Here is a 15,893-nt window from a genome sequence, read left to right on the forward strand (position 1 = left end):
GGAGGTGGTTGTCAGGCACGCGTTCATGGTTGAGAATGATGATGATTGTCACGGATCATCACATTCATCCGGATTAAGAACAAGTATTATCTTAGAATGGAAGCAAGCATGATTGAATAGGAAACAGTAGTAATTGCATTAATCCATCAAGACACAGCAGAGCTCTTCACCCCCAACCATGGGGTTTAGAGACTCATGCCGTGGAAGATACAATGAGAAATGTGTAAAGTGTCATGAGGTACTGATACAATGTCAAAAGATCCTATTAATAGTAAACTAGTAGCCTAGGGTGTACAGAAATGAGTAAATGACGTAAAAATCCACTTCTGGGTCCACTTGGTGTGTGCTTGGGCTGAGCAATGAAGCAATTTCGTGTAGAGACCTTTTCTGGAGTTAAACGCCAGCTTTCATGCCAGTTTGGGCGTTTAACTCCAAGTTTTCTGCCAGTTCCGGCGTTTAACGCTGGAATTTCTGAGGCTGTTTTGCCACGCCGGTTTGGGCCATCAAATCTTGGGCAAAGTATGGACTATCATATATTGCTGGAAAGCCCAGGATGTCTACTTTCCAACGCCGTTGAGAGCGCGCCAATTGGGTTTCTGTAGCTCCAGAAAATTCACTTCGAGTGCAGGGAGGTCAGAATCTAACAGCATCTGCAGTCCTTTTTGGTCTCGGAATCAGATTTTTGCTCAGGACCCTCAATTTCAACCAGAAAATACCTGAAATCCACACCATACCACCCTCAGACTAATGGCCAGGCTGAGTTAGAAAATAAGGAGTTGAAGAAGATCTTAGAGAAAACAGTAGGAAGTACAAGAAAAGATTGGGCCAGGAAGTTAGAAGATGCACTCTGGGCATATAGGACAGCATTCAAAAGTCCTATTGGAAAGCCCCCTTTTCAGCTGTTATATGGCAAATCTTGTCACCTCCCTGTAGAGCTTGAGCATAAAGCTTTCTGGGCGACTAAACACCTCAACCTTGATTCTCAAGCAGCAGGGAAGAAGAGGCTACTGCAACTAAATGAGTTGGATGAGTTTAGGCTAGAAGCTTATGAAAACACTAAGATATACAAAGAAAAAGCTAAGAGGTAGCATGACAAAAAGATTTCAAGGAAGGAGTTCAAACCAGGACAGCAAGTACTCTTATATAACTCCAGGCTCAAAGTCTTCCCTGGCAAGCTCAAATCCAAATGGACTGGTCCTTACTTGGTGACAAAGGTTTTCCCTTATGGAAGCCTTGAATTGCTAGATGAAGCAACAAAGAGCCATTTCACAGCAAACGGTCACAGGGCAAAGCATTACTTGGGAGGCCAATGGGATAAAAAAAAAGGAGGTTCAGAACTTGAACTAAACAAGAATTTAGGATGTCAAGTTAATGCCAATAAAAGAGCGCTTGTTGGGAGGCAACCCAACCTGAGGTAATCTCTTTTCATAGCTATTTCAATAAAAAGATTGAGTGATCTTATCTGTATTGCAAGGAGCTAAGTTTGGTGTTGCAAACTAAAATAATTTATGGGGAGAATGAAGAATGCTAAGTTTAGTGTTCCACCAAAATCTCATTTAAAAACACATTCTCACCTTCTGCATAAAGAGTTTCTAGCTCCAAGTAATCAGAAAGACTACTTAACCATTGTCTGTTTTCTAGTTTTTAATTTTATGACCTTCAGCAAAGGCAAAAGGTTTCATATATATATATGTGTGTGTGTGTGTGTGTGTGTGTGTGTGTGTGTGTGTGTGTGTGTGTGTGTGTGTGTGTGTGTGTGTGTGTGTGTTTGACTGGTTGCATCAGAAACGTTGGCAAGGAATTAAGTTTGGTGTTCACACACAAAAAATAATCTCAAAAGCTTACAAGCAAATATTGTATACTAATCAGTTTCCTAAGGGCTTGAGAGACAAGCAACTTCTAAGGATTATACAGGAAAACATCCAATCTATGAAGGGGATCTGCATCATCATCCAAAGAAGGAACAACAGAGAGAAATAATGATGACAGAAGGAAAAGCTGAGAGACATTCCCAACAGGTTGTATTGACACTTTATCCTTGTTGCTGTGAAGTATTTTTACTTGGGAATTCCTTTTTGTTTTGCTGAAATGTTCAATTAGGTGTGAGTGGAATGTGCCACGCACATAATATATAAGGTCTTGGGAATGCCAGAGGCAATCCTAGAACGCTGACACTCAGATATAAAGCTTAAAGTATTAAGCAAAAACCATAAAAGGGTGATCTTCTAAGAATATCTAAGCCTAGCTTAAACCTGACCTTAATACTAGGTCTTTTTCCACCATTTCCTCTGTTCCTCCATCTCTAATTAGTTTATACAGACAAATAAGCAAACAAGGAAAACACAAGTAACTTACAAGAAATACAGATAATAAGTACAACAATTAGCATGCTGTAATCACGTAGGTATTCCCAAATAGTTTACAAATGAGCAATTCAAACAATATGCGCATGATGCATGCCTGTCCTATGGATGTTGACATCAACTGTCAGTTATCCGACATGTCCTCAAACTCAAAAATACACCATGGGGAGAATCCTCATGCTCAATAATATCCATGGGAAGAGTCCCAAGCTGACATGGGGAGAAGATACAACACCCCCAAGATGACTTGGGAAAAACAATATCCCAAGCTGACATGGGAAAAACAATACCCTAAGATCAATGTTATCCATAGAAAAAATTTTCGGCTGACATAGGGAAGACAACACCCCAAGCTCAAATATACTCAACCTTTAGCTCCTGTATGCATATCCAGCTTATTCGCAACATTACCGCACTTCCTCAATAAATCATAATCACTCACTCATTAATCATATCTTAGTTAATTAACATCATCCACCGTCTCATACATCATTCTCATCATCTTATCACTTCGAATACCAATTCCTCCAATCATTAATTATCTTGCTTCAATTCGAAGCTACCTTTCCTTCTAACTTAATCACCAAGTTACTCCAATTTCCTAATTCCAACTTATTACTAGGCTAATCATTATAACCTAGAGCTAAAAGGGTGAAAACAGAGGCTTAAAGGTTCGGAATTAAGTTTTAAAGCACAAAAAGGGGTCACGCATATGCGTAAGCGACGCGTACGCATGGAACTACATTTCTGAAATGTCATGCATACGTGTAAGCCACGCGTACATGTAGGTACGCGTTTGGACCAAGACGCATACACATAGCCATCTTCGCGTACGCATGCAACCCAGGCAGAATCGACTGGTCACGTAAGGGAGGTTTGCGTACGCAGAAATCCCAAGCCACGCGTACGCAAGGGTCATGGGTACGCATGGGGCACACGTACGCGTGGTTGTATCTTTTATAAAAAAATTTAACCAAGTTTGAAAAGCTACAGAATTTCCATTTTGAGTTCCAAACTTCCGACGCGCATAACCTTTTTATTTTAAATCATTTTTCATCCGTTCTTTGAACAGCGTAAATTTCACGAACTCAATTCTTATATAAAACAAGTTTGAAACCATTTAGAAGTCTGAAAGCCAAGTTATGACTTGCCGAAGTTCGGCCAAAAACCAATATTTCTCAAAAAGCTTCCAACCTCAATTTTCACTAAACCAAACACAAATTATACTTCCAACATATACATCCAACATAGTCACATACTATTTATTCTATCAAAGTCATCCATAACCTGCTTCAATCAATTATACATCCATAAGTACATAATCTCATACCTAAATTTTATAACTTTAATTACAACAATCACAACACACCACCACAATTTATAATCATTTCTTCACCAAAATCACAAGCATCATTAGTTCATCACTTAGTAGTCCAACTTCAAAATCAACCATTAAAGCAAAACTGAACATTTAGCATAAAACACTAATCAATTTACATTCTCATTCATTCATTCCTATCTTATACTCAACTAGCCTAAGTCTTCATAGAAAATTATATATTATATACATGAAACCTAAACCATACCTTGGCCAATTTCTATGTATTTCTCGAGACAACTCACCAATGGCCCAAACACAGCCCAAGGTTTTAGGACTCACCAAAGCATAAGTGTTTAACCTCTATCAAGATTCCAATGTTCATAATTTTAATCTCTAATTACATATGCACAACCTAATAGATATATACAACACATATACACCCAAATTAAATACCCAATACATAAAATCAATAAATTAACTAGGGTTGAGGATCCTTACCATACCCATGGACCAAACGGACCAAATCCAACAAGTTCTGCAAGCTAGATTGAACCTAAAGTACTAAAACCCACAAAATCTCAACACCACTTACATAATTTTCAAAAATCATAGGGATTGAGAGGCTAAGATGAGAAATGCGACTTGCCTACAAAATTGTTCTGATAGAATCGTAGAGCTCGATGCGGTGGTCGCGTGGCCGCAAACGGTGCGGCGATCGGAGGTTGGAGTGGAGAGATATGGAGGTTTGAATTGGAGGTTAGGGTTTGAAAGATCTCTTCCCCCTTCCCTAATGTTTGCTGCATGAATGATGAGAAGGGAGGAAGGGGAAGCTGAATTCACTTAGGGGCATTGGACTGAATCGGGCCTTGGGCCCATTTTGGGCCTAATTCAACCGGTTCGGCCTGTTCGGCCTAATCTTGGGCCGATATCTTTGAAATTAGTGTCAAAATTTTCATTTTAATGAGCTCTATCCTATTTTACTATTGAATTTGAATTTCTATTTTTTCTTTATTAAAATTTAATTTATTGACTAATTATTCGCTAATTTAGCGGGGTTTACATATACTATTTCTAAACTCATGTCAAAAATACATGTTAAGAATAAGGTTGGACATGCTGACACGTGATGATATTTAGGTGTGTCCAAACGTGTCCATAAAAAATTTGTTATTTTTTATTAAGACATGATTGGAAACAAAAAATACGCGTGTCCGAGAAGTATCGATGAGTGTCGAGTTCGACACATGGACATCGCAAATCAAAAGAGTACATGTGCTTATCAATTGATGATGAAATGGTTATTTTGTCGTATATGTAAACGTAAGTTATGATGCAATGGTCATTTTAAAAAATTTAGTTACATTGTTTGTATGATTTTTTTATTTAAATTAAATAATTATATTTTATCGATATACATAAATTATAAAATAATTATCTAAATAAATAACGTACTACATCTCGGGTATTGTGAGCCGAACATGAATATGGGTGTGTTTTGGATATTGAGATCCCAGACTATAATGCATGGAGAATCTGACGGATAGAATCCAAGTTTCAAAATGGCCTACAAAGTATCCTAGGTACACTATAGATACATTAGATTCTCTATGCATCATAGTCCGGAGTCTTAATATTTGGGATATGCCTATATTCACATTGAACTCACAGTATCCGAGATGTGGTATGATGTTTAGTTAGATAATTATTTTACCGTTTATGTATATTGGGGGAAAATGAAGATGATGAAGCATGCAAGAATAAGCCACGGTCAGAGCAAAACTTAAATTCTTTGTTTAAAAATGGTGATAATCTATCATTGTTAAAAGATGAGGTAGATGATGAACTACAAGATGATGCCTTGGAGAAGACAAACATATGTTAGAATAGTTAATAAGTTAAAGGGTAAAGTACTAATTTGATCCCTTATGTTTGGGGTAAATTCTGTTTTAGTCCCCAACGTTTAAAGTGTTTTATTTACATCCAAAATAGTTTTGATTTGCATCAATCAAGTCCTGCCGTTAAGTGGGAGTGAAATACATAACGTCGTGTCTGATGTGGTAAACTGGGTACAGTGGCTGCAGTTAACCGTTGGAAGCACACAAAAAAGAAAAAGGAAATCCGGTCCAATAAGTAAACCCTAATCCCCAAAATTGATGTTTTTCATCCGCTGAGAATAGCTCCTCAATCGTCTTCCCAAGGTTTGCGTAGCAGTACCAAGAGTCTTAGGAGAATGAGGATGTGCTTTTTTGGAGAGAGACTAGTGTTGTGGACATCATCTACAACGGAGAACCTGGGAAGAAGATTCTGGGAATGCATTAACTATCAGATGAGTCTCCTCTTTTCTGTCTCTTGTTTCAAAATAGCGTTGGGTGTTAGTGTTTGGAGGATCTGAAATGTTTGGTGTCTTCCTTTTAGTTTAGTTCAGAACAGATAGGAGAAGAATATGATTATTTTGCTTGGGTAGAGCCTAAAGGGCAAGACCCACAAATTCAAAGACTAAAGAATAAAGCAAGTGTGTTGAAACAAGAACTGCAGAAGGCCGAAAGAAAATTTGCATTGGCACTTGCTGTTGGAATTCTTGGATGGACAACGGCTGGGTTGCTGCTATACGATCGATTTAATTAAGGTTTAGGGGTTAGCAGTTATCTTTGTTTGCTTTGCTGTTGTTGTCCCTAGTTTAGAGGGAATGTCAAGTGTTTAAAGGATTGAAAAAATTGACATACAGTTAGGGTGATAACAGTGATGTGTTAGTTGAAACTTTTAGAAGTTGTATATGTAAAGGCATGAGCTGTAAACATTATAAAGTTTTTGAGTGAAATGAAAAACTATAAGTTCCTGTATTTTGACATACATTATTTGGCCTTGTAAAAGTTTAATTCAGTTTGATCTACCAGTAAATAGAAGGCTTAAGTTGCCAATTCACATAACTATGCTGCTGAAAATTTATTTAAATCATTAGATAATGGAGAAGTCTTAAAGTAGCTTCTCTTAACCATTATAATATCCAAACAACAAAAGAGATCAACATGAAACTAGTAGTCTTAAAGTAGGCTATCTAAAGTATCACAAGGACATCAGCCCTTGGTCATTGCCACTTTCATTATAAAACCGAAGCTAAACACTAAAATCCACTATAAATTCATCCCAATGCTTTTCAGGCCCTAGGTGGTGTTTTTGCCATGAACTTTAGGGTCCTCCTTGATGGGCTAGTAACTGTTGCTGTCGATGGCTAGGGTTGACTGGCGCTACTGCTGCATCTAGCTCTCTTGGAGGAGGTTTGTGACTCTTGGGTCCCTCCAACTTGTGTATTGCTCTTCCTCTTTGCTGAAGTTTTGTTGTTGTCTTTGCTGGGTTCTTACTGGGGTTTGGAATCCCATTTGTGCCAGCACTTTTCTTGGCTTGTAGAGCTGCATTATGCTATAAACAGTAACAACAAACAGTGACATCAGGAGATTGGGTTCCAAAAATTGGGTTCATCAAACAATAAGGAATTGTGTTCAACATGACAACAACAAATTTACCTTTTTTGCCGAGGCCTCCACCTTTTGTTTTCTAGGGCAGGTTCTTTTGTTGTAACCAAGTGCAAAATAATAGGAGAATTTTTGTTGTTGTCCATCCTTGGATAATTTAGCCAGTGGTCCATTGTTGCGTGACTCATCACTAGTCTTGTTCCTACTTAGTTTTGGATGCCCTATTGGTTTCCTAAACACTGGTGGCAGCACATCATCATTCTCAGTCCGGGCCCAGAGATTTAGTCAATTCACTAGGTAGATTACATGTTGATAGCAGTCGACGTAGGTCTCTTTCTTATAGCACTTGTTCACATAGTTCTTAACATCTAAACACATTTTTCTAATGCAACTCATGGCATGCTCACATGGATAATCTATTAGTTGAAACTCTCTACATGAGAACTCATGTAACTGTAAGTCCACAATAAATTTGTCTCTATTACCCTGACTGCTAGATACCTCATACTTGTCCCTACCCACATAGATGGTCAACCACTCCCCACCCTTATCAAACTCTCTTTCAATTTTCTTGTTTATTTTTGGCAAAATTTCTCCAGCATATGTAACTATACTTTGTCTGTTATTAGCCCACCTATTCATTAGATAAACCCTAATATCTTATAACATAGACACTATGGGTTTCTCTCTAGCCTCTACAATAACAGCGTTAAAACACTCACACATGTTGTTTACAAGTGTATCAACTCCAGGAAAATAATTAAACCTGGACTTGCTCCAATACTTGGCAAGGATCTCCATGAGATGATTATAAGCTCCTTGATCAACCAGCTGAATCTCCTTCATCCTTCTCTCCCATTCCTAGACATATGTTGCCTTTGCAGCCTTCCATATCATCATTTTCAGCTGAACACCTGGGAAGCTTTTTCTGAAATTGTTATATAAGTGCCTGACATAAAACCTGTGATATATGTAGGTAGCAACTCATCAAAGGTAGGGATCAATCCCTTGGAAGCAGAATTTAAAAACAGCATAAGTTAATAATAGCACAACATGAATTAAAGACAGAATTAATTACACAATTTCAGGTGAGTACTCATTAGGTTGAGGGTTACCTTTTGTTGGTCGCTCATGAATGTACACCATCTGATCTTATCAACTCCCAAATCATCACACAGATTCAACAAAAACCATATCCATGAGTCTTTTGTCTCTACTTCAACAATAGCATAGGCAATTGGCAAAATCTGATCGTTGGGGTCCCATTCAATGGTTGTTAGAAGTTGACCCCCATATGGAGTATTGATGAAGTATCCATCAAGGCCGATCATGGTTCTGCACACCATGAAACTCCGTTTGCAAGCATCCAAGAAGATATAGATCCTCTCAAATCGTGGTTTCATGTCATTACCAGGGATTGGTGTCTCTAGTTGAAACTCAGGAGGTCTCTCCACTTACATCCGAACAGTGGAACTCGGATTCGACCTCAATAACTCGGCAGCATAGTCATGAATCCTCCTATATTGCTCTCCATAAGTACCATTAATCTCATCCAAGGCTTGCTGCTTCACTTTGGCAGCTTTGGTCTTTGTGAGATCAACATTCCATTTGCTATGAGCCTTCCTTATCAAAGTTTCCAACTTGATTTTAGGATTCTCACAAATCTTCTTCATAAAAGCCTTACTCAGCCACTTAGAACTCATGATACCAATCTTGGTTGCCTTACTACATGTATGTCTTTTATAACAACTGGTCAACTGCCATGTATCCTCTCTCTTCATCTTATGGCAGTATGCAAACTACTTACAACCCTCTTGGCAAGCAGCTTTACACCTATGGCTATCACACTTTGAGAACCACATAATAGCTAGTTACACAGTCCTTAAAAGCATCCCTATCTACATACATTATCCCAACCTTCCATTTATACTCCTTCATATTCTTCAAACTCTTATACACCAGGTACTTCTTCAACAAGGGGTCCCCTTCATCATCACTTACAGGGACATCCCACAACTCCTCACTCTCATACCCATCATCTTCATCCCTTAGTCTAGTAGCCACCACTTGATCCTTTTCCTTGTTAACACTGCCACTAAATTCTCCTTGTACTCTCTCAGTTGGAACACTCTGTTTCATCTTTTGAGAATCTTTCATAGTTGTGATATCAACATCATACAAACCCCCATCACCATTCCAATCATCATCGTTGTCATCAAATGCAACCTCCAGATCACTATCTCCAGAGCTATTTTCACTCTACTGTTCATCACTGTCTCCCTCATCATCATTCTCTAGCTGGCAATCATCATCCTCAGATTTATCATCACCTATAAAATCTAATCTCTCTGACCTCTCTTCATCATCATCCTCCAACATATCATTTTGGTCTTCTGTCACCACCTTGGGCTTCTTACCCACCTTGGCCTGAGCAGATGATTGGGCCTTGTGCAGCACAATTGGACCAGGCCCAACAGCCCATGCAGTAGGTGCAGCAGCCTCACCACTATCTATCTCTTCAACTTCTTCAATATTGCAGCCTTTCCTAGCAGTAGCACCGTCTTTGTGAACAACAAAAAGTTCCACCATGTTATCCCTCATTCCAATTCTGGCCATGTCCATTGCATCCTTGTCTATGTGAAGCATCCTCAGTCTTACATCTGTTTCATCTTTCAGGGAGGTATACCACATTGCAGCGATGTTCTCTGCCACATATTCCTGTTCGACCACTATCTCCATGACCTTGAACCTACTTCACCTATCTTCATCACATTAGTCCACTATCGAAGTCTCACCCCCACATAGTGTAAAGGTTCACTATCAAACCCAAACTTCCCCCCATGGTGTATCTTGACACTAAAATAACTCATTCTCTGAACAATCTGTTAGACAAACATAATAGACTTCATAAAATTCTCACATTGATCAACAACAACAGAAATGCATAAATGCAATCACTAGGGCAAAATAAAAACTTCCAAAATAAAATAAGAAACGAATATGAAACTATAAAACAAAACAATCAAATATCAACATGCATCATACATATCAACATGCATTAAGATGAAAACCAAATGGGCTTTGGAGATTTGATAAAGGAATACCTGATACAATCTTCTTCCAGAAAGGAAGGATTTCAAACTAACTACTTCTGTGGACCTTTAATGATACTAAAGGACAATGTCACCTCTCTAGCTGCAAATCGCAACCCTTGACTGACGATTGGTAGGGTTTGTGGATTTTTTTTATCATTTCTTGCTTCACAAGAAGAAGAAGAAGAGTCACGATAAGTATGCGTTTTGTCCAAAGGCGGGAACCATTACACGTCTATTAACCATGTCCCCTCTCCTTTGCCACGTTGGACACGACGTTAAGTATTTCAGTCCCACTTAACGGCAGGACTTGGTTAATGTAAATCAAAACTATTTTGAATGTAAATAGAACACTTTAAACATTGGAGACTAAAACATAATTCACCCCAAACATAGGGGATCAAATTAGTACTTTACCCTAAGTTAAATTAATTTATGATATGAAATTTATATTTAAATTTTTCATTTAGTTATAATTCATATTTTATTTTATACTTATTAATTATTGAGCATTTGCTACTTGTAATTCAGTAATCCTCATCAGGTTTTGTTATAATTCACATTTAGTTAACGAATTTTTAGTTGCATTTTATATTAATACCTATGTAAAAAATGCAGAATTAGATAAGGTTAATTTATATATAATTAATTTTAGGTCAGGTAAAGATTATTATATAGACAGATAAATAGAACAATTGAATGATTGAAATTTTCATTTTAAGAACTTCAAATTGTGTTAGAAAAACAAATGCAACCTATTCTTCGTAGCCTATATATTAGTAAAACAATAACCATGATCAACATTTTATTTTATACTTATTAATTTTTGATTTGATCTATTATACAGATATGCCAAAGCAAAAGGGGTACACGAATCTACTTAAAGCAGCATATACTACAAATTCTTCACAAGACAACTTAGTAGCAGCTGCAAATTCCTCTCTAGACAAGTCGGCATGGGCTGCAAATTTCTCCCGAAACAAGTTGGCAGTAGCTGCTAATACTTCTCGAGACAAGTCGACAGCTGCGAATTCCTCCCGAGACAAGTTGACAGCAGTTGCAAATGCATCCTGAGACAAATCAGTAACTACTACATTTAGAAATTCATCCCATGAAAGGTCAATAGCTGCTAGAAATGCTTCATTAGACAAATCAGCAACTGCTACATCTAGAAATTCATCTTTATCATAGACTATGTATTCTTCTGAACCATCATCAGTTGCTCCAACTACTTCTGAGCATCCATCATTTGAAGCTAAGCGTAAATGTGGACGTGAGTCTAAGTATTATTGAACTGTTGATGCTATAGGTATGTATAGATGCCATTATATTTTCATTTCTTTTCCAACCTTGCACAATAAGACATGGACCTCTTTCTATTATATTATTATTTCTTTTTCATTAGAACTTCTATTTTAATTCATTGTGATTATGTTGCTTAGCTAGCTAGTTGTAATCACATTTGAGATATTTTATTTTTTTCTTTAATTAAAATCTAATTTAATTAGAAAAGAAGGTTGTTGTCCACTTTATAAATGTTGCCTTATCTACTTAGAAGCCAATAATGAAAGCACTGTATATAATGTACTATAATTTATTCTTTAGTCGTTCAATTAATCATTTATTTATACTTATTTATCTATTTTAGATGAATACAAAGTTAGTACATGCCTTCATTTATTAGTGAAGGATGTGCATAATTTGCCAAAAGGTTTGCGCATAATTGTTAATTTTGATAAACATCATGCATCAATAGGAGAGATGGCCAGACTCCTTGTAGGAGTTTGTGGGCAAATTGGCCATTGATTGTGTAGCATTATCAATTAGTTTTAAAAAGTGGTCAGCCATTTTAGAGAGCTTTTTTGAAATTCAATGGAATACTTTTTTCCTAATAAGAATATTACTCTGATGCCAGGGCATCTTGGCTAGTTTTACTAGCCATTTTTTGTATGCTTTAGGTTGGTTTCATGAATTTTCTTAGGAAATAAGAAAGTATTTGGTTGAAAATGCATTCATACCATGATTCAAGCAAAAATTATGAATTTTGAATGATTTCATGAGAATTATGCATGAATTGAATGATAAAATGGATGATGCATGATCCCATGATTAAGAGCAAGACTTTGATGCACTTTGTTTGATTGATTTCAGGTAACAAGAAGTAGAGAAGAGCCACGTTAGTGGCTACGTTAGTGCCAGTAACGTGGCCATTATCGTGGAAGAAAAGAGAAGCCCCAACGTTAGTAGGAAAGTTAGTGGCATTAACTTTGAAGAAGGAGAGCGTGGAACGGTAGTGGTAAAAGTAAACACCACTAAAGTTAGCGAAGGGCAAGAAGACCCACGTTAGTCTCCACGTTAGTTACATTAACGTGGGAACTAACGTGGAAGGAAAGGGAAATGCCAATGTTAATGAAAAAACTGAACGCCACTAACGTTTGCGAAGGCAAGAAGACCCACGTTAGCTTCCACGTTAGTTACATTAACATGGGAACTAACGTGGAAGGAAAGAGAAACGCCAATGTTAGTAGAAAATGTGATCGCTACTAACGTTTGTGAAGCAAAGGAAGACTCACATTAATGGCCACATTAGTTACACTAATGTGGACACTAACGTGGGCAAAATCTCACCCGGCAGCCTGACCATGCCTTCTTCAAACAAGAATAACTAGAGCTACAAAGCTCCAAATGAGATGATTCCAGTGGCATTAGAAAGTAGGATTCCAGAGCATTCAAAGAATATATGGCACTACATGGTGAACACTGAATTTGAGGGAGAAAACCTGCTCCGAAAGTGAAAAGATGAACATGGTATCAACCTGTATTAAGGCCAGCTGACCTTTTCACCTTCCAAGAAGTGTAACTCGAGCTGTAGAGCACCAAATGATGCACTTCCAAAGGCGTTGGAAAGTAGACATCCAGGGCTTTTGAATAATATATAATAGTATGGGGTGAACATTAAGTTTGAGCTCCAGAATCTGGCAATATTAAGCCCCTGATCGCTAACGTTATTGTGACTCACTTTTTCCAGTAACGCTAGCGACTATGCCAACGACCTTTTCCACTTCAAAGGAGCATAACTTGAGTTACAAAGGTCCAATTGAGGTGATTTCAGTTGCGTTAGAAAGCTGACATTTAGAGCTTTCCAAAGATATATAATAGTTTGTAGTGGGCATGAAATTGGAGCACAAACAAGAGGCATCTTTTAGGCCCCAAAAACACCAACCGGGTAGCAAGTGTAACGTTAGCCACAATAACTTCAGCACTAACGCCACACTTGTAGCATTAGTGTGGCTAACGGTAGCACTAACATTAGCTCCTGGACCTCAACTTTATTCACTTCTCTTCAAGGACCACCCAACCTCAAGGAAGCAAGCCCACAAGTGTCAACCAATCAAAGGCCACAAGAAGCATCTAGAGTAGGACTTTTCATTTAATTGTAATTTGCTTTTAATTTCATTTTGTAATTTAGGAGAGCCTATATAAAGGCCTTAGTTTTTTACTTTGAAAAGAGGCTGGACTGGGATTTTGGAATTGGGGATTGAAGAGGGATCTTCGAACTCCCTCCCCTCACACACTTTTCCTTCGCTTTCTTTTCTTTGTACTTTTCATTTATGAATTTAGATATTTCAATGTTAGTTTTAATCTTCATCTTTACTTTTCTGCACTTTCTTTCTTTTCTATTTTGGTAGAGCAATGGTCAACTAACTCTTTTCATTGGGTTAGAGAGCTCTATTGTGATTCAATGGATCAATTGTAGTTCTTATTCTTCTTCTTCTTTCTTTTCTCTTGATTTTACTAGATAGCTTTCGATCTTCATCCAATTGGTTAGCTATCTTGGAGGAGAAGCTCTCCATAATTGGATATCCTCGGAACCTTGGAAGAGGAATGAGGAGATCATGCTAGAAATGCTCTCTCACATTGGATTAGGTTGGGGGTTGGATGAATATTGTGACATTTAATCCTACCAATACTTTGATCTATGAATGTGTGTGGTATAATCAGTGACCAAACTTCATCTCTTCCCTTGAGCAATTAAATCAAGTAATTGGAAAATTGTTCAAGCTTAGAGAGATTAGATTGCCAAGGAATTGGGATCCAATCACTTAAGATTGCCAAGGAGATCAATGAATGCATTGATTGAGGAAGAGATGAGAATGAACTTGATCCGGAGGATTGCAATATCTCTTGATTCCACTGTTTATTTTATTTTTAGTTCTTACATTTACTTTTCTTGCCATTTTACTTTTCTGCACTTTATTGCTTTCTTTACTTTTATACCATTTACATTTCCTTGTTACTTATCACTCCAATATGATTCGTCTAACTAGGATAATTAATTAACCATTGATTGCTTAATCCGTTAATCCCTGTGAATTCAACCTCACTCTATTGTGAGTTTTTACTTGACGACAATTCGGTATACTTACCGAAGTGAAATTTGTTGAGAGACAAGTTTTTGTGCATCAAGTTTATGGCACCGTTGCCGGGGATTAATTGTGATTAACAAACTACCGGTTGATTGATTTACTAGATTAGACACTTTTCTTTTGTCATTGTTTTCTTTTGTTTCTTTATTTTCTTTTGCTAACTAACTGTTTGTGATATTGCCTCACTGGAAATTTCCTCATCTGTGACAAAGGGATCTCTATATCTCTTTTATCTTGGTGATTGTCGTTTAATACAGAGAAAAATGGAGTATAGATCATCTTTTGGTCAATCAAGTTACTTGGGATACTTCTCACCACCACAAAATAATTCATGCTATTATGATAATGGTGGTTGGAAATATCAAGAACATGAAACGGGGTGCTTCCCAGGGTCACAAAATGGTCCATATTTTGATGACTTTGATCACTACTCAAGTTGTGTCTGGAAAGATCAAAACCAAAGAAATTTCACTTATTCACACCCCGTTCATCAAGAGCCATCATCCTCTAATTATTCAACCTCACCTCCTAGCTTTCCGCATCAAAACCCTTCACCACTTGGACATGCCTCAACACAAAATTCCTTTCCACATCCATATAATTCATCTCACCGCTCATACAATGCATTTCATTACACACAAAATTTTTCTCACAGTCCACAAAATCCATATCATTACCCACAAAAGTCATACCACTCTCAGAACATACAACCACAAAACAACCAATTCCATTCACAAAGTAGCCACCCTCAACCTCCAAATTTTACCCCAACTGCACACCTTCCTGATGAGCGAATAATTTATACGCTTTTTGGCATTGTTTTCATATAGTTTTTAGTAAGTTTGAGCTACTTTTAGGGATGTTTTCATTAGTTTTTATGTTAAATTCACATTTCTGGACTTTACTATGAGTTTGTGTGTTTTTCTGTGATTTCAGGTAAATTCTGACTGAAATTGAGGGATTTGAGCAAAACTCTGAAGAAGGCTGACAAAAGGACTGCTGATGCTGTTGGAATCTGACCTCCCTGCACTCGAAATGGATTTTCTGGAGCTACAGAACTCCAATTGGCGCGCTCTCAACGGCGTTGGAAAGTAGACATCCAGGGCTTTCCAGCAATATATAATAGTCCATACTTTATTCGAAGAATGACGACGTAACTTGGCGTTGAACGCCAAGTACAAGCTGCTGTCTGAAGTTAAACGCCAGAAAAACGTCATGAT

Source organism: Arachis duranensis, chromosome 3 (assembly GCF_000817695.3).
Source record: "Arachis duranensis cultivar V14167 chromosome 3, aradu.V14167.gnm2.J7QH, whole genome shotgun sequence".
NCBI lineage: Eukaryota > Viridiplantae > Streptophyta > Magnoliopsida > Fabales > Fabaceae > Arachis > Arachis duranensis.